Source organism: Halichoerus grypus, chromosome 6, assembly GCF_964656455.1.
Source record: "Halichoerus grypus chromosome 6, mHalGry1.hap1.1, whole genome shotgun sequence".
Taxonomy (NCBI): domain Eukaryota; kingdom Metazoa; phylum Chordata; class Mammalia; order Carnivora; family Phocidae; genus Halichoerus; species Halichoerus grypus.
In genome coordinates, this window is record NC_135717.1 from 15,263,569 (window position 1) to 15,284,504 (window position 20,936).

General features: G+C 41.5%; 1 protein-coding gene and 1 pseudogene across 4 annotated transcripts in view; both read right to left on the reverse strand.

Annotated features, from left to right (window-relative positions):
- CRCP (CGRP receptor component) overlaps positions 1-20,936 on the reverse strand; it is a 52,428-nt gene that overhangs the window by 7,418 nt on the left and 24,074 nt on the right. The window lies entirely within an intron of this gene.
- LOC144382226 (DAZ-associated protein 2 pseudogene) lies at positions 10-19,949 on the reverse strand (annotated as a pseudogene).

Sequence of the window (20,936 nt, forward strand, 5' to 3'; positions counted from 1 at the left end):
GTCAAAAGAAAAGTACAAAGCATTTTAAACTCTTAACTCCCTTCACAATCCTGAGTCTTGACCAAGCTGTTTAGAGAACACTGTGTCAGATAACAAATGGGAGAACCAGCTAGAACATGGCCTTCAGTTTCTTCAACTGTAAAATGAGAGAATGGGAATAGGAGAGCCTATGTCAGAGACTCTTAGAGGGTATAAATGTGCATTAGAATCCTAAAAACAACAGAGGTATGGATTAAAAGAAATATAACAAATAGTAGAGGTGCAGTTTTAATAAATTTTATCTGAAAAATATGAAGAAAATAACATTTTCTTAATCCAGATTATAGAAAGTAAAGATTAATAAAATAATCTTGGTTGGTTGGTATCACTTAGAAATGGCTGAGAATTCCTTTTTGAGATTAATATTAAACGTCAGATTTTGACTTGTTATCTTCGAAACAAAAACCAGGACTAGAAGGGGGCAGGGGGCTAATGTATAGAGGTATAAGACACAGTCCTCTGCCCACAGAGTTCACAATCCAGTTGGGGAAAGAAGACAAATACAAGCAAATTTTAACAAACATGTAAGTAACAGTTGAAGGCAATAATTATCACCTGTCACAAGGCAATATCTAGCTCATTGCTAAAGGGGTGGCTGAAATGTGCGGACTCTCCAAGGTGATATAGGACTTAAAAGAAAAAAAGAACATATTCAGTTACCACCCCTGTGCAGGTGACAATTTCTAAGTTCCCCCTCTCAGTCTGACCTGGGAGCTCCACATTCACCTTTCAGTTCAACTCAGTAAATATTTATTGAGCTTAAAGACATTCTGAAATAAACAGATGAATGAGCCACAGGCCCACAGCCGCATCTGGGGAAGCAGCACATGAGCCAGCCTCCCTATGCCTCGGTCTCACCATCTGTAAAACAGGAATGATAACAGAACTTAATATCTCACCAGGGGGTTAGGAGGGATGAACATCTTTCCATTTATAGTGCCAGCAGCTACCATTTATTGCTCACTTCCCATATGGCAGGCACATTGAACCCTCAGACTTAATCAACGCTGAGATGGTAAATAACTTGCCCAAGGTTACACAGCTAGTAAATGGCAGAGCTGGGACTCGGCCATCAAAGCTTCAAAGCTCATGTTCTTAACCATCTGCTTCTAGTATTCAGTATTCAAAATGATGACTGTCACAAAGCTATTTCTCCACAAATGGCAGTCATCAGGAAGGCACTTGTAGTTAAGTTCTACTCCTCACAATCCCCCAAACATTTACTCTAGACTCAAAGATGACTTCACAGAGGAGGAAACCCTTGCACTGGGCCCTGAAGGGTTTTCTAGGCAAAACGATGGAGGAATGGACAGGCAGGGCAGGAACAGCCTAAGTAAAAGACCAGAAGAACAAAAACTACGGAGTTTTAGGCAATGGCTGCATGAGAGGCTGTGGGACATGAAGCTGAGTCATCAGGACAAGACCACACAGGCTCCAACTACAAGGCTGCACGTGACTCTGCGGACACCTAAAAGCAACCAAGGAAAGGAGTGATATGCTCTCAGGTAAGAAAAAATGAGGCAGGGCTGGCAATCAGAGGCTGGACATGTGAAATGCTCCTGGTCACCCTCAGGTACAGTCAACAGGACCTGACGCCTCAGTTGGGTGGGGACAGGGCGAAGGAAGAGAAGAGTCAGGGCTCAGTGTCAGGTTTTCAGCCTGTTTGGGAACAATATATTACTTGAAATCTGAATTCGAGTTTGTGGTGCTTTTGGAACAACGAAGAGATCTCTGTTCAGCCATTTGTCTAGTTTTAGTTCTAGTGTGACCTAGAACTAAAGAAAAAGACCAGAGCTGGATGTATTAGCAAGGAGTTTTACAAAACCATGGGAGTGGATATCACAGTCCACAGACCAACTACAGAGTAAGCGAAGACCCAGGACAGGGCACCATAAAGCACCTCCAGTCAGGGGTCTGAGAGAGAAGGTGGTGAAGGAGGAGCAAAAAGAGGCAAAGAAAACCTAGGAGAGTGGTGTTAGGGAAATCAAGAGAGGAAAAGCTCTGGGAAGAGGGTATTAGCAACAATGTCATGCTGAAGGGCAGGAAAGTAGGTTGACAGTATAGAAGTCACTGGATTTGCCAAAAAAGAGGGCACCAGTGGCCTGTGCAAGTAGTTTGATGGGATGACAGTGATGGTGACAACTGGACTGTGGGGACTGGGGATTGATTGTGGAGAAAATAACCTTTATTTTTTCTGTAATGTAGTCTCACCACTTTATTAAAATCTTCAAAAGTCTTTATTCTACATTTTGAGTATAAAAAATCCACAAGTGCACCACAGTGCAAAGAGAAACATACAATAGAGAATTTCCATAATAATCAATGGCATAGCCAAACACCACATGTACAGAACACAACATTTAGATGAACTGAAATTATAAGATAAAGCCCAATTTCCGAAAACAAAAATCAAAGTACTAAGGATCCCAAACATTCTTAACCCTAATGAGATTTCACTGGACTCAAATCACTTGGAGGTGAGGCATTCACAATATGACCCCATTAACCCAGCTTAGAAATTCTTGGGAGCCATGAGTGGCTGCATCAGGCAGGCTGACAACACATGGCAACCAAATTTTGATGTGAAAATTCCTCTTTATTTGACTCTAAAGTTTTTTGACTTTTGAAAGGCATCCTTTTGAAAGGATTTTGAAAGGCTTTTGAAAGGCATCCTCCTCACTGCCCCTCAGATTTTAAACAAACTTATTTTCAGTACAGTTTGTATTGATGTTCTTTGTTCAACTGAACCTCAGTTTTTCTAGCACCAAAGCAAATTTAGGTTTGGCTCATGTCTGATGAAACAACCTATGAGGAGGGTCTAAGAGGCAGATGCAAAAGCAGAAGCAATGGGGTCTGTGCTTAGGGTACCAAAGGGGTTTCAGAGGATCCTTGTGAAAGACTAGTTGAAAGACAGCACGCGGGGAGATGTGCAAGGAGAGAAGGAAGTTAGTCTGATTGGCCTGTCCCACAACTCTGATTCAATGGAGAATGTCAGGAGGGAATAGAAGACAAGGTTTGAGGGTGGGACATGGGGCAAAAGATGGAAAGGCAAAGTCAGACAACTAAAGCGTTTTACTTATGACATGTACTATAAATCAAAGACTTAAAGGAGACTAAAGACCAATCAGAGTAATTTGGCAACTTTAATTCTTAGGAAGATGAAAGTTCCCTCCAAGCCTAATTTGATATTTCATTACTAAAAGCAAAGACCTGTATGGTATAGTATAATTCCGGAGGAATTTAAGGAAGATCCTTGGGGCTGCTTCGCCTACATTAGTTTATGAATGGCTACCTCCCCTACATCAAAATGCTCCAGGGAGATACTGATTACCATAATATGGTGTCTCATTAAATTTGAAAAGTGTCCAAAAGTTTGGGCACCAGAAAGACCCCACAAGAGGTTTCTGAAGTGAAACGTGAGGTTGACAGGACGAAAGCAGCTGAACTGTGACAGTGCCAAAGGTACGTGATGTCTTTCCCAGCACTGGTGGTCTGGTTCCTCACCAGATCCTGGAGCTACCATCTAAGCCACCCATGAAGAGGTTCCCCTTCCACTGGGTTCCAAGGACACTGACTTCCTGCGTGACTGTAGGCTGAGCAGCCCTGGGAAGGCATCCTGGGGGTGGAGGAGGAGTGCTGCCAGTAGCCCCAGCTCTGAATCTGGTACCTGCAAAATACCCTCCTTCCACCAGCACTGCTGAACCAGGTGGACAAATGGGACCAAGTGGTTAAGAAGCCACAGGGATTGTGGAACCTAAAGGGCCAAAAGCCCCAGTCTAGGCCCTGGGAAGATACAGTGAGGTGCGAGGGAAAGCAGCTGATGTGGCAGGGACTGGGGCAGCCTGTGGATGCACCAAGCTCAGATAACAGAGCTCTGAGTAGGCAGATGGAGCGTGAGCACAGGCGGAGCCCGAGAAGACACGAGGTCTGAGGGTACACTGGACGCCCGCAAGGCTGCACCCGGTAGACTGGCCGTGTTAGATACTGACCTTGCCTGCTCACAGTGGTTATGGGTCTGGTTCTGCTCAGCATCACAGACCAAAATAACCTCTTGACAGGTAGAAAAGTAAAAGAGCAATTACAGCCTGAGGAGGGTAGGTTCTGGAGGGACAGTGGAGCATGTTTGCCAGCTAAGGAGATCAGCTGAGGAAAGACTGAAATTATAGGGGAGAAAGGGAAAAAGACCCTCAGAAAAACAAAAGTGCAAAGTTTCAGCAAAGAGGCTCATCATGTTCCACTGAGACCACAGCAATGTGGCGGGGGTGGGGGCGGGGAGCAAATCTGAAGGGATATGAAGGGAAAGGAGTTCATTTTGGATAATTTTCTCAGTGAAGCAGAAGTGAAGTTACCATCTGGGAGGTTAGGATGGGACCAGGAATAAGACCAGCAAGCAGGTTTGTTTGTTTGTGAGAGAGAGAAAAGGAGAGGGAGGAGCCCATTGCTGGGCTCAATCCCAGGATCCTGAGATCCTTTTTTTTTTTTTTTAAGATTTTTATTTATTTGTCAGAGAGCGCACAAGCAGGGGGAGCTGCAGGCAGAGGGAGAGACACCCTACTGAGCAAGGAGCCTGACGCGGGACTTGACCCCCAGGACCCTGAGATCTTGACCCCAGGACCCTGAGATCTTGACCTGAACCAAAATCAGATGCTTAACCAACTGAGCCAGCCAGGCGCCCCCAAAGCAGTTTTAAAGATCCAACTGAGCTGGAAAATATGAACCCTCATTCTAAATAAAATTATTTATTTTAACCATCATTACCCAACAGTATGAATAAAGAATAGAGAAAGAGCAGGAATAGAGAAAAAATATAGCTGAATAAATGAGCATCTCTGCTACAAATCAATCTAACAATGGAACTCAGTTCATTGACCGGTCATTATCCTGCTAGGCTCTGAACTGTTGGAAATGTTCCTACACTTAAACAAAAGGATCTTGAAAGTCTTCTAGCAACAAAAACACTCACAGCTGCTCCCTCAAAAAGCCCACTTGGAGTCAAACCAGCCAAGTTCTCTGCTCCCACATTCAAGGAGCTGAGCACTGCAGGAGCAAAATCACAGAACCACACTCACTGCAGGCTCTGGTTTGAGGGGGCGGGGGTTACAAACATTCCCCTCACTTCATAATCAAGCCTATTTTTATTGTCTCTACTATCTCCCCTTTACTTTTCAACTCACTGCACTTTAGATCCTGCCCCAACTGATCACCAAAACTCTTCTTGGCATAGGGCCCGGTGACTTCATGTGGACAACTCTAGTGGATGTTTCTCGGTCCTGTTCGACCCTGTCTCTGTGATATCTGACAATGTTGATCACTCCTTAAAACTATCTACCCCTGCGGCTTCCACAACACCATTCTTTCCTGATTCTCTTATCCGACTAGTCCTTCATCTCTTTCCAGGCTTATTCTTCTGCTGCTTGCTTCTGTAGCATTCCCATGGTGCCATCTTTCACCTTCCGACCCCCCTTACTGAGTTCCTCATCCAAACCTCACAATCTCATCCGCTACTATAGGTTTCAGGCAAGAAGTCCATGTTTTCATGCTATGTGACCTAAGCTCCAGATCTCTGTAACCAACTGCCGCCTAGATATCTCCTCCTAAACACCTCAGACACACCTCAAGTCCAACACATCCCAAAGTGATCTGACTATCCTTTCCTACACACCAGCTCCATTCTCTCAACTTCTCATCTTGGTAAAGAGGCAAACACCCGGGCCAGAAGCCTGAGGGTCACCCTTGACTCCTCCCTCTTACCCACTGCCAGAATCAAGTCACTGAGAATTAGTAACTGTTTGTTTCTTTTTTTAAAGATTGTTTCTTTCAAGATATCCATCCCCTCCTCCCCATTTCTATAAGCCATAATTCTGCTTGGTTAGAGGACAACGGCCTCGATCCCCAGGGGTCTGCCACTTCTTAAACCTACTTTCACTTACAAATAAAGTATCTTTTTTTTTTTTTTAAAAGATTTTATTTATTTGACAGAGAGAGACAGCGAGAGAGGGAACACAAGCAGGGGGAGTGGGAGAGGGAGAAGCAGGCTTCCCGCCGAGCAGGGAGCCCGATGCGGGGCTCGATCCCAGGACCCTGGGATCATGACCTGAACCGAAGGCAGACGCTTAACGACTGAGCCACCCAGGCGCCCCAAATAAAGTATCTTTTAGAAGATGAAAATCTGGCCACCTCATTATCCTGCTTGTAATCCTCCCATTGTCCCCACAGGTTTTGATATGAATTTGAATTTCCTTAGTTCAGTCTCCAGAACACCCTGAAATCTGGTATTTGTCAATCTCTCTAGGTTCGTATGCCTTTGCTTTCCCTATGCACTTATATCCCAATTAAACGAAACTAAACACTGCACAGAGAAGCATCAGGCTACTTCTTGATTCTGTGCCGTAGCACATCATGTTCCCTCTGCTCAGAGAGAACAAACTCACCTGCACCTGGCTGACTCTTCCTTTACATTAAAACCCAGTGTCAACCTCCCAGAGACAAAATGATATACTCAAATTCTGACACTTCAGTGTCTCTCCACTATGACCCTCCTACCATAGCACTTACATTGTATTCATCTTTGTATCCCCCAAACAGAGACAAAGCTGGAGGATAGATTAAAGAAAGAGTTAGGCAGGACTGACTTTCAGGAAAAGTACAAAGAGACAACTGTTGAACACTGGGGAGACCTGGGGCAGGATTCCATGCTCTGAAAGCAGACAGGGTAACCACACGCCAGATAGTAGGGAAACCTGACAACCCATCCATCTTCTCTGAGCTTTGTTGGCTCTAGAAGTACATCCCAAATATGGTGCCAAATCCCAAGCGTAATCTGTGTACAGAAGAGTCCCTTTTAGGGACTCAAAGTTATTTACAAACCTATCTAAGCTGGGTCTCAAAGGCAGGTCCTCTATTCCTGGCAAACATAGTTGTACATCTTAGGGAGGAGATCTCAGGATGAGAGCCGGGGCTGTAAGGCAGGCTGCAGTTAAGAACTAAATGCCTCAAGCAAAAATTAAATGATTAAAGAACCAAATGCTTTGGGGAATGAACATACTATAGAAAAATAACAGGACTTAAGTGTTCAAGTGCCTTCGAGTTGAGTCTCAATACTACCATTTTGCTGAATAAAGCTATGAAGTTCCTACTATACCTCAAGGACCTAATTTAAGCAAATTAATAAAGTTCCAGTTTGCACCATGAGAACTGGACCATTTAAGGGCTATTATCTTGAATCTCCTCTCCCTGAGAGGATGCTAGAGAAAATCTTTCTTAGGGGATATGTAGATATAAGGATTAAAGAGCACTTCAGCAGTTTCTGTTATAAACGTGATTCTTGTCTTTTATCGCACTGGCTAGTACAAGATGGTCCAGGTCTTGATGGCATATTGCAAGCAGCCCCTGGATCATAGGTACCGAGGCCAAGGAAAGCCAATGGGCTGCAATGGAGAAGCCAGGCCTCAACAGAGAAAGAAGCCTGCCAGCCCCCTCTACTGGTTGTTTGTAGAACAACACCGCCTGCAGCTTTTGCTTCTGGCAGTCATGGACAACCTGTGTAAAAACCCTGGCACGTGATCTGTCCCAGAAATCAACCATTTAATGAAAAATAGGCACCAAAAAGTCACAAAGAAATTTACAAATCCTCAAATTTAGGATCACAAATGGAAAAAAGGAACTTCTCTGAATATTACAATCTGCTTTAAATTTACATAGATTATGGCCAATCATGAATCAGCTTGTAAGACCATTCTCATTTGTGGGTTTCTTTTTCTTTCTTTCTTTTTTAAATTAAACTCTATGCCCAACGTGGGGCTTGCACCCACAACCCGAAGATCAAGAGTCTCATGCTCTACTGACTGAATCAGCCAGACACCCCATTTGTGTGTTTCTCGAATGGTAGCCAGGTGCATATTTGTAGCAGGAAACATGTAGGGATTGGGAAGCAATACAGCAGACCAGACAAATACTAAGAGCTCTTAAAAACCAACTATTAGGACTTATGTTGTACGTAAGATAAGAGTGAGACCACTAAAGCCAATCTTTCTGCTGACTGTAACAAACCCCCCCCAGGACTAAATACAAAAGGAATAACCTGAGGACTCTGAATATAAAAGGACTGAAAAGTATATAAAAGTAGGTGGACTGGGGAGGGAAATAAACCTGAAGAACTAGTTAGTGTGGGGGATGGATGTGAGTTTCTTTTGCTTTGTTTTCTCTTTTCTCTCACAGCTGGGATCCTCAGGCCACAGCAAGGCTAAGGCAGGAGTTCCAACAGGCAGCTAAAACTCCAACAGAAATTTCATCTTTCCAGCCAGAAGACTGGGGAAAGGGGCCCCTGAGACCTGGAAATCTGGATGAAACTCACAGCTCAAGGGCAGCTCCCTAGGGAGCCCTGGCAGTGAGTGTAGCCATAAAGAGAGTCTTGGTGGTCCGGAGTGCCAAGTAATATCTTTTTTCCACTTTTCCCTCCTTGCTTTGCCCCAAGGGGCACCAGTAACAACCGTACGTGTGGGCAGCTAAATCTTTGGAAAAAATCCAGTACTTGTGGCCAGAGAACCAAAAGTGGGGGCTCAAGTGGGTCAAAGAGTAAAGGGGCAACCCCAGAGAGGTGGGCTAGAGGAGGAGATTCCCCTAAATTTGAGCATCAATCAGCACAAACCCTAGGTTCAGCTTGAGCTATTCATGTGCAGAACAGCCCCCAAACAACAAAAACCAAAAAGACTCAGCAAACACACTGAGAAGTGAACATGTTAGACCACCACTCCAGTCTCATTTGCAAAAAAGATCCAAAGATGCAGATCAAAGGTTTTAAAAACTAAACTGACATTGAAATCTTGCCCATGGAAGGCAAGAGACTTGAGGTGTGAACCTAACTGGGTTGACTGACTGCTAAAAGAAACAAAAAAAAGCAACATTAACCAGAGGCTTTTAACAGGATCCAGATAAACAATATAATATTCAAAGGGTCCAAGATATAATTTAAAATTACCTCAATGGAAAGAAAGAAAATACAACTCATTCTCAAGGGAAAAGATAATCAACAGATACCAAACCTACAATAACCCATATGTTGAAATTATCAAAGACATTAAAGTAGCTACTATAACAATATTCTTGAAATGAGTGGAATAATATAATTTCTCAGGAGTCAGAAATTATAAATAATAAACAAATGGAAATTTTAGAACTAAAAAACATAACATATGAAATAAAAAAATTCACTGGCTGGGCTTATTAACAAAATGGAGATGACAGACAAAAGAGTCTGTGAATTTATAGATAGATCAACGGAAATTGTTTGAACAACAAAGGCGGGGGGGGTGCCTGGATGGCTCAGTCGGTTAAGCGTCTGCCTTCGGCTCAGGTCATGATCCCAGGGTCCTGGGATCCAGCCCCGCATGGGGCTTCCCACTCAGTGGGGAGTCTGCCTGTCCCTCTGCCCCTCCCCACACGCTCATGCTCTCTCTCTCAAATAAATAAAATCTTAAAAAAAAAAAAAGATATACAGATGGCAAAGAAGCATGTGAAAAGATGCTTGGTATTTTATGTTATTAGGAAAATGCAAATTAAAACAAGATACCACTGGGATGCCTGGGTGGCTCAGTTGGTTAAGCCTCTGCCTTCAGCTCAGGTCATGATCCCAGGCTCCTGGGACAGAGTCCCATGTCAGGCTCCTTGCTCAGCGGGAAGCCTGCTTCTCCCTCTGCCTGCCCCTCCCCTGCTTGCACGCACAGGCGAGCTCTCTCTCTCTCTGGCAAATAAATAAATAAAATCTTAGAAACAACAACAACAACAAAACAAGATACCATTATACACCTATAAGAATGGCCAAAATCCAGAACACTAACATCACCAAATGCTGGTGAGGACTGAAGCCAACAGAAACTCTAATTCATTGATGGGGGCATGCAAAATGATACAGCCATCTGGTGGTCTCTTACAAAACTAGACATACTCTTACCATGTGATCCAGCAACTGCACTCCTTGGTATTTACCCAAAGGAGCTGAAAACTTACATTGACAAAAAACCCTGCACACAAATGTTTAAACTAGGTTTTTTTTGATAACTACCCAAACTTGGAAGCAACCAAGATGTCCTTTACTGGATAATGGACACACAAACTACAGTACCTTCAGACAATGGAATATTATTTAGTGTTAAAAAGAAATGAGCTATGAAACCATAAAAAGACACGGAGGAAGTTTAAAATGCATATTACTAAGTGAAAGAAGACAATCTGAAAAAGACTACATACTGTATGATTCCAACTACATGACATCCTGAAGAAGGCGAACTATGGAGACAGTAAAAAGATCAGTGGTTACCAGGGGTTGTGTGTGGGAGGGAGGGATTAACAAGTAGAACACAGAGGATTTCCAGGTCAGTGAAAACACTCCATATGATACTACAACAGTAGATACACGTTATTATACCTTCGTCCAAATTCACAGAATGTGCAATTCTAAGAATGAACCACAATGTAAACCATGGACTTTGGGTAATAATGATATGTCAATGGAGGTTCACTGATTGTAACATATTTACCAATCTGATGGGGGATGTTGATAAAGGGGGAGGCTGTGCATCTGATGGGGAGGGGGTATATGGGAAATCTCTATCCTCCCCTTAATTTTGCTGTTAACGTAAAAGTGATCTAAAAATATAAAGTCTTAATTTAAAAAAAAAAAGGAAAAAGAACAGAGAAGATTCTGGAAAAGTGGCAAAGTAGAAGGCACCAGGAATCTGTCTCTCCATCTAGATCATAACTGCACTGATAGAGTCTGTCTGATGTAACTATTTTGGAATTCTAGAGCCTCTTAAAGGCCTGCAACTTTCAGGGTAAGGCTTGGAAGGTAAACTAAAGTTAGTTTTGGTCAATTTTAGTATACCATCCTCCAATTCCATTTGTAGGCAGCTGTGCACATGTTCCCGAAGCAGCTTGCATACAGCTTCCTGAAGCCAGAGAGGGCAAAAAAAGAACCTGTCCTCCCAAAGGCCTGTGCCCTAATCACTGTTGCTGTTTCTGATGAGAGGTGCAGGGAAAGGGCAGTGGCCACTGCTGCACTTTCCCCCGTGCCACAAGCCCCTCACTACAGCTCAAGTGACTATGGGAAGATTTAAAAGGCCAGGGTCCTTTTTTTGCCACTCTTCATTTTCCCCTTCTTTCCTAAAGCGCAGATACTAAAGGCTAGAACACTCTAAAACAACTTCATATTCAGGGAAAATCAGAAAGTAACTGTGCATGCCTAGGGAAAGGGCAGGCTCAGAACAGATCTGACAGACCTTGAGTTTATACCTCACACTGATCCCTGGCACAGGACAGCCTACAACAATACAAAAATGAGTAAGCAAACAAATAAACAAACAAAACAACACCAAAAAACAGCAAATCCTGGGGAAGGAAGAGAATCTGATTTCTGTAATGACCCAAAGAATGTCCAGTTTTCAACGAAAAATTACAACGTATACAAAGAACCAGAAAAAGTATGGCCCATTCAAGGCAAAAGAAAGAATCAGCAAACTTCAAGACAGGACAATGGAAATTATTGAATCTGAGGAACAGAAACAAAAAAGACTGAAGAAAAGTAAACAGAACCTAAGGGATCTGTGCAACACTATGAAGTGGACCAACATAGGCATTTTGGGAGCCCCAGAAGGAAAAAGAGGGAAGGGTGGGGGAGAGAAAATAACTGAAGAAGAAAAGGCTGAAAACGTCCCAAATTTGATGGAAGACTTGAAAACAAACATCCAAGAAGCTCAATGAACTCCAAGATGAACTCAAAGAGACCCACACAGACACATTATAATCAAACTTTTAGAAGACAATGACAGAATCTTGAAAGAAGCAAGTGGGAAGTAATCTGTCATATCAAGGGATCCTCATTAAGATTGCCAGCAGATTTCTAATCAGAAACTTTGAAGGCCAGAAGGCAGTGGGCCAAAATATTCCAAGTGCTAAAAGAAAAAGAACACTCAAGCAAGAATCCTACTTCCAGAAAAAACTATTGTTTGAAACTGAAGAAAAAATTAAGACATTTCCAGGTAAACAAAAGCTGAGGGAGTTTGTTACCACTAGACCTATCCTGGAAGCAACACTCAACAGTGTTGTGCAGTATGAAATGAAAGGATACTAGACAGTAAATTGAAGCTGTATGTTTTTTTAAGATTTTATTTATTTATTCAACAGAGAGAGCGAGAGAGTACAAGCAGGGGGAGCAGTAGAGGGAGAAGGAGAAGCAGGCTTCCTGCTGAGCAGGGAGCCCGACGCGGAACTTGATCCCAGGACCCTGGGACCATGACCTGAGCCGAAGGCAGACGCTTAACCATCTGAGCCACCTGGGCGCCCCCGCACGTGGGCAATTATAAAAGCTAGTATCATTGTAATAGCAGCTTGTAACTCTTCTTTTTGCTTTCTACATAATTTAAGATAATTTAAAATATTTTTGAGTTATGTTTTGGGGCACACAATGTACAAAGATGTAATTCTGTTATATCAGCAACTGAAAGGAGGGGGATGAAGCTGTAACAGAGCAGAGTTTTTGTATTTGTTATTGAAGCTAAACTAGTATAAATTCAAATTAGAGTGTTATATCTTTGGGATGTTAAACCAGAGGCTGAGGGAGGTGGATGGGGGAAATGGGGAATTACTGTTTAATAGGTTATAGCATTTCAGGTTTACAAGATGAAAAGAGTTATTATGAATGTATTTAATACACCAAACATTCATTTAAAGATGGTTAAGGGGCGCCTGGTGGGCTCAGTCATTAAACGTCTGACTCTGATTTCAGCTCAGGTCATGATCTCAGGGTCTTGAGACTGAGTCCCATGTCAGGTTCTACACCCAACAGGGAGTCTGCTTGGAATTCTCTCTCTCCTTCTGCCCCTTCCCCACCTCTAAAATAAATAAATAAATCTTTTTAAAAAATGGTTCAAATGGTAAATTTGTTACATGCATTTTACCACAATAAAAAATTGGGGGGAAAAAACTGATCTACTCTCCCCATGCCATTTCCCAGACTGTATCATTGAATGGGTATAGGTAGCATCATAAAAGACAAAGGAAACAGAGAATGATATACCATGCAAATATTAACTCAAGAGTACACATTAAAGTAAGTTTAACTAATGAAATTAAAATAGCACATCAAGATATATTATTGTACTACCTAGAATCATCTCACACACCATGGCATTACCTGTATCACATCTGGGAGACATTGGGTTTTATGATTCTAAAGGCCTTTGGCACCAAGTTCTCAGACTCTCTCACCTCTCAGTAAGAAACCAGCCAACAGGCTCATTCAGGTAGAATCAGCTGCTCTGATGTGACAGACATTTCTGGGAATCCCAACTAACCAGATACTCAGTTCTGAGGTTTCAAAGACAAGGCCTGATGACTCAAGAGTTGCAATGCTGCTAGAAGCACCCTCAGCCACCACAGGAGGGTGGGGAGAATACAGGTGGCATAAGAGGAGCTGCCAAATCGGAGGATGGCCTTTCCACCTTTCCCCCAGGATAAATTCAGTGTATCAAGCTTCAGAATCACTCAGCAAAGGACTTGTAAGGGCCACTGAATTTTGCCTATGGCTTCTGAGATAAAGTCAATTAAAAGGAAGTATTATAAAATGGCACTGCCCAAATGCCAGCCACTGACTAGATATGGCTACTAATACTTAAATTTAATTAAAATTAACTAAAACTGGAGCGCCTGGATGTCTCAGTCGTTAAGCATCTGCCTTCGGCTCAGGTCATGATCCCAGGGTCATGGGATCCAGCCCCGCATCGGGCTCCCTGCTCAGCAGGGAGCCGGCTTCTCCCTCCCCTGCTCTCCCTGCTTGTGCTTTCTCTCGCTCTGTCAAATAAATTAATAAAATCTTTAAAAAATAATAAAATTAAATTAAACTAAAAATGCAGTTCCTCCTTTGCACGAGTCATATTTCAAATGATCAACAGCTGCATGTGGCTAGAAGCTACTGTATAGGACAGACCAGAGGAATATTTCTATCACTGCAGAAGGTTCCACTAAACAGAACTGCTCTGTGGTGTTTACTGATAAACAGCCTACAGAGGAGCCATGGATTGGAAGAAATACAGTCATGTGACAAGGTGCCATCTAGATGAAACTGCATGTGACAATCAAAGTAGATCTAGAGAAGGTGTGCCTAGGTGGTTCAGTCAGTTCAGTGTCCAACTCTTGGTTTAGGCTGGGACCATGGTCTCATGGGCTGTGAGACCGAGCCCCACATCGGGCTCCACGCTCAGCAGAGAGTGTGCTTGAAAGATTCTCTCCCTCTGCCCCTCCCTGCTCTCTCAAATAAATAAATCTTAAAAAAAAAAAAAAAGTAGATCTAGAGGAAAAGTGATGCATCGTTTTCTTTCTTCCCACTCCTTTCCCCAGGTGCCTGATCCCCTACTTGTGTCTCATTATCCAAAGCTTTTTGTGTCAACAGGGTCCAACATGTTCCAATTAAGGAACTAAGAGTGACAACCATATAGATTGTTTGGGAAATGTTAATAAAAAAGTTTGTCTAGGGGAGCCTGGGTGGCTCAGTCGTCTGCCTTCGGCTCAGGTCATGATCCCAGGGGCCTGGGATCGACCCCCGCATTGGGCTCCCTGCTCAGTGGGAAGCCTGCTTCGCTTCTCCCTCTCCCACCCCCACTGCTTGTGTTCCCTCTCTCACTGTGTCTCTCTCTGTCAAATAAATAAATAAAATCTTTAAAAAAAAAAAAAGTTTGTCTAAAAAAAATAAAGAGAGAACAGAGCCTTGGGGACCGATAGAACTATTAAAGTTCTAACAGTTGTCTTTGGAGTTCCAGAAAGAAAAGAGACTGGGGCAGAAAAAATTATTTCAAAATAATGGTCCAAAGCTTCACAAATTTAGTAAGAAACAAAAATTTACATAATCAAGAAGCTCAGCAAAGGTAAACTGAAAAACAAAATTCTAATCAGACTTTTGAAGACCAGAGAGAAGAAAAAATACTGAAAGCAGCTAGAAGAAAATAACACATAACACACTGCATGACCAGATTACTCATCAGAAACCATGGCAGTTAGAAGACACTGAAGTAACATCTTTAAAGTGCTGAAAGAAAAGACCAATCAACCTCTGACACTATCCTTCAGGAATGAAAGAAAATAACAATCTCAGTTGAAAGAAAACCAAGGAAACTTGTAGCCAGCAGACCTGTTCTAAAAGAAATGCTAATGAAAGTTTTTCAGGCTAAAGTAAATGATAGGAAGTAAACATGGAACTTCAGAAAGAAGAGCAAGGGGCACCGGGGTGGCTCAGTCAGTTAAGCATCTGCCTTCGGCTTGGGTCATGATCCCAGGGTCCTGGGATTGAGTCCTGCATTGGGCTCTTTGCTCAATGGGGAACCTGCTTCTCCCTCTCCCTCTGCCTGCCTCGCTCTCTCTCTCTCTCTCTGTCAAATAAATAAATAAATAAAATAAAATCTTAAAAAAAAAAAGAGCAAAATGAGTGGTAAAAATCTGGGTAAACATAAAAAACTATTTTTATCCTAAATTCTTTAAAATATGTAAAAGTATATAAAGTAAAAGTTAAAACACTGCTAAATACTTTTTCAATGATATAGATCTAATAAATATGACAATTATAACATAAAAAGGAGAAGTTAAGGGACTTACCTATATTTTACTTAGTGGTAAAATGTTAACTCTATCTGGACTGTAAATGATTAGGTATGCAGATTGTTATCACTAAGCAAAATACACAAAGATACGGGCAAAAAGACACATTTTTTTAATTACATTTTTGTAAGTAATCTCTACACCCAACATGAGGCTTCAACTCACAACCCCGAGATCAAGAGCTGCATGCTCCACTGGACTAAGCCAGCCAGGTGCCTCAAAAAGACTAAAGGAACAAGAACCATATGAACACCTCAAGAGACACAGAAAAAGCAAATGACACAATCAACATCCAGTCATGATAAAAATCTCAGCAAACTGAACTTCCTAAACCTGGTAAAGGGCATTCATGAAAAACCTAAGCTAACATACTTCCTGGTAAATTAACTGAAAGCCTTCTTCCCCTAACATCAGGAACAAGGTAAAAATGTCTGCTCTTACCACTCCTATTGAACATCATACATCAACATCATGGTCCTAGCCAGAACATGAGACAGGAAAAAGAAATGAAGGCAAAAAGATTTGAAAAAAATTTAACATTCTGTATTCACAAATACTATGCCTACATAGAAAAATCACAAGGAACATACTAAGAAAAGCTCCTGGTATTAGTAAATGGATTTAGAAAGGCTGTACAGCATAGGATCAATATAGACAAATTAGCTGTATTTCTCTATATTAGCAACAAACATCTGGAAATCAGTGCTATTTACAATAGTACCAAAAATTGTTAAATTCACGGATATAAATTTAACAAACTGTGCATAACCTGTATGCTGAACTACAAAAACAGGGATGAAAGAAATTAAAGTCCTAAATAAGTGGAGAGATACACTGTTTTCATGGATTAGAAGACTCGATATTGATAAGATATCATTTCTCCCCAAAAACTGATCTATAGATGTAATGAAATCCCAAACAGCAGGATCTGTTCTAGATGCTGATTAAAAAATTTACAATAAGGGGCGCCTGGGTGGCTCAGTCGGTTAAGCGTCCAATTCTTGGATTTGGCTGAGGTCATGATCTCAGGGTTGTGGGACTGAGCCCCACATCAGGCTCCTTGCTCAGCAGGGAGTCTGCTGGAGATTCTCTCCCTCGGTCCTTCCCCTGCCCCCGCTCACTCTTGCTCTCTCTAAAATAAACAGATCTTTAAAAATTTTTATATAAAAAGGCAAAGGAACTAGAAAAGCCAAACAATTTTGAAAAAGAACAAAGTTGAAGAACTTTTACTATTTGATTTCACACTTACTATGAAACTGCAGTGATCAAGACAGAGTGGTACTGACAGAAAAACAGACACACAGATCAAAAGAATAATACAGAATGAAGTAACAGAATCAACAGATTTCTTATAAAACAGCAAAGGCAATTCAACAAAGAAAGGATGGTGTTTTCAACAAATGGTACTGGAACACTGAAATCTACACACACACACACAAAGAATCTCAACCTTTATCTCACAACATACCCTCAATATCAACTCAAAATGGATTATTTCTAGAAGAAAATATATGAGAAAAATCTTCCTTGGATATGGCAGAATTTTTGCATAAAACGTTAAAGGCAGGATGCATAAGACAAAAAAGAAAAGATAAATTTGACTCCATCAAAACCTTCTGCTCTGAGAAAGTGTTAAGAGAATGAAAACACAGGGGCATCTGGGTGGCTCAGTCAGTTGGGCATCTGCATTTGGCTCAGGTTATGATCTCAGGGTCCTGGGAAGGAGCCCTGCATTGGGCTCCCTGATCAGCGGGGAGGCTACTTCTCCCTCTCCTCTTCTCCCCCTGCTTGTGATTTCTCTCTCTCAAATAAATAAATAAAATCTTTAAAAAAGAGAGAATGAAAAGACAAACCACAAATTGGAGAAAATATCTGCAAATTACATGCTGAACAAAGGACTTATATTCAGAATATATAAAGAATTCTTAAAACTATGCAATTAAAAAAACAATAAAATAATGGGCAAAATATTTAAACAGACACTTCATCCAAGAAGATAAATGAAATAAGAACAAGAAAATGCTCCACATTATTCATTATTAAGGAAATGTAATTAAAAACCACTGCCTGTGGCTCAGTCAGTTAAATGTCTGACTCTTGATTTTGGCTTGGGTTGTGATCTCATTGGTGGGAAAACTGAGCCGTGTGTTGGGCTCTGCACTCAGCAGGGAGTCTGCTTGGGGATTCTCTCCCTCTGACCCTCCCCTTGCGTGCATGCTCGCTCTCTCCCTCTCTCTCTCTCTCTCAAATAAATAAATCTTAAAAAAAACAAAAACAAACCCACAATGAGATACCCCTTCAAACCAATATAACAGCAAAATAAAAATTACTAAAAATACCAAGTACCAGTGAGGATATGGAGTAAGTGGAACTCTCTTACATTGCCAGAGAGAAAGCAAAATGCGGCAGTCACTTTAGAAAAGAGTTCGGCAATTTCTTACAGAGTTAAACTTATTCTCACACAAAACTTTATGAGGTGCTTACAGTAGCTTTATGCATAATTGCCAAAAGCTGGAAACATCTCAATGTCTTTCAACTGATGAGTGAATAAACAAACTGTGGTACATCCATATAGTGGAACACTACTCAGCAATAAAAAGGAATAATACACAACAATGTGGATAAATCACAAATGCAGTATGTAAGTGGAAAGAAGACACACTCAAAAGGCTATATACTGTATGATTCCATTTATATGATTTTCTGGAAAGGGCAAAACTATAGGAAGAGAAAACAGATCAGTTGCCAAGCACTGGGCACAGGGGAAGGGATTAATTACAAAAGATAGAATGAGGTTACTTCTGGGGGTAACGGAACTGTTCTACAATACACATGAACTGCTTGTATATTAATGACATGATAAATCTTTTTTTTTTTTTAAGATTTTTATTTATTTATTTGACAGAGAGAGAGGGAGGGAACACAAGCAGGGGGAGTGGGAGAGGAGGAAGCAGGCTCCCCGCTGAGCAGGGAGCCCAATGCGGGGCTTGATCCCAGGACTCTGGGATCATGACCTGTGCCAAAGGCACACACTCAACGACTGGCCACCCAGGCGCCCCCATGATAAATCATTTTAAAAGAAATATTTATATGAGTCCAACGTTGACTCTAAGACTTCTGGGAGTGAAAAATTCTCTTGCCTGGATATTGGAAGAGAATAGCTGTTCTTTTCCCCAGAAGAAAAAGTTCCTTGTCAATGCCCAAGTAAGGAGAACCAAAGGGCCCACTGGGTCCACTATCTTGATACACACACTAACCAACTTTCTCAGAAAAACAACATGAAACTTTGGGTAAGCTGGAATAATTCACTACTGGGTTACCCCTTACTCTGTGCTTGATTTGGGGCAGGTATGGAACTTCTCTGAGCCTCACTTCACTCATCTGTACAACACTGCGTTGGCTATCAGGATTAAGTGAGTCAGTGTGTATAAAACAGCCAAAACCTCACTTCTCCTAATGCTCTTCTCACCTTCCATTTCCCTCATTTCCTATAGAAACACTTCCATTGGAAGTTAGCCTATTCTCAGAGCTATCTTCCAATTTCTGAAGCACTTGATTATGTGCATTTCTTAAAATGATTTTCAGCTATTAAAGAAGACTAGCCATCCCTCACTACTTCAAACACCACAAATATTAACCATAAAGGTTGTACCAAAGGCAGGCAACAAAGCTACACTAGTGAGGATTCAGCTACTGCTCTTTTCATTGTAAACACAACGTGCTTCAAGTCTGTTTTATCAGTATTAAAGGTTTAATGGTCAAAAAGCATTTAGACTAAACTAACTATTTCAACTGACTACACCCCTACCCCACTAAAAGTGTTTGGAGAAAAACTGAGAACTCAAGAGGTAACAGACTGATTTACTTGGGTCAGTCAGGATGAAATGATGTCATCATAACAGGTAGAATAATAGTGCTTTATCATTCAGGAATCAAAAGCAAAGACAGCCAAAAGGGAAAAAGTTAAACTAGAAACCTGAAGTAATGAACTCAAATATCCCCATTTGCAGTAGACTCTACATTAGGCCGCTGTGAGAAATAAAATTAAATGAGAATGTTAAATGCACAGAACACTAAATGGACTCAATAAATGGAAGTTACTATCATTGCGAGGTGGAGGTATGAAACTTTCCCAGTTCAATCTGATATAATTTATACTGGTTTCCGATAAGGAAGATCTTCTATGATCCACCCTAACATTAAAGTGAACCCTCCTTAAAGCTTCTAATATACCAAAGAATAAGAATGACTTTGGGCAGGGGCGCCTGGGTGGCTCAGTCGTTAAGCGTCTGCCTTCGGCTCAGGTCATGATTCCAGGTCCTGGGATCGAGCCCCGCATCGGGCTCCCTGCTCCGCGGGAAGCCTGCTTCTCCCTCTCCCACTCCCCCTGCTTGTGTTCCCTCTCTCGCTGTCTCTCTGTCAAATAAATAAATAAAATCTTAAAAAAAAAAAAAGAATGACTTTGGGCAACACATAAATAAATAATCTTCCTTCAGAAATACATATGTATAGTCCCAGATACACACAAGTTACTAAGACTGGATGAGGAGGAAACAGAAAATCTGAATAGACCTATAAGTAATAAGGAGATTTAGTCAGTAATCTAAAATCTGAAAAAAAAGAGAAAAGTCCAGGACCAGATGTTTCACAGGCGAATTCTAGCAAACATTCAACCAAGAATTAACACCAAATTTTCTCAAAGTCTTCCAAAATATTAAAGCAGAGGGAACACTTTCTAACTCATTTTATGAGGCCAAGACTGCCCTGATACCAAAGCCCGACAAAGACACTACAAGAAAACTACAGACCGCTAGCTCTTATATTGCTGCAAAATCTACAACAAAATATTAACCTAACCAGCCTATTAAGGGATTACACACAATGACCAATTCGAACTAATTCAAGGAATGCAAGAACTGTTCAACACGTGAAAATCAATGTAATATAACACATTAACAAATGAAGGAAAAAGCCCCACCTAATCATCTCAGTTGTTGCAGAAAAAGCCTGTGATAAAATTCATACCCTTTCATGATAAAAATACTCAAAAAACTTGGAATATAAGGAACCTACCTCAACATAACAAAGGCCATATATGAAAAACCCACAGCCAACACCTCCGTAGTGGTGAAAGGCTAAAACATGAGAAGGATGCCTTCTTTCACCACTTCTATTCAACAAAGCTACCAGAAGTCCTAGCCAGAGGAATTAAATAAGAAAAAGAAATAAAAGCATGCATATTGGAAAAGAAGAAGTAA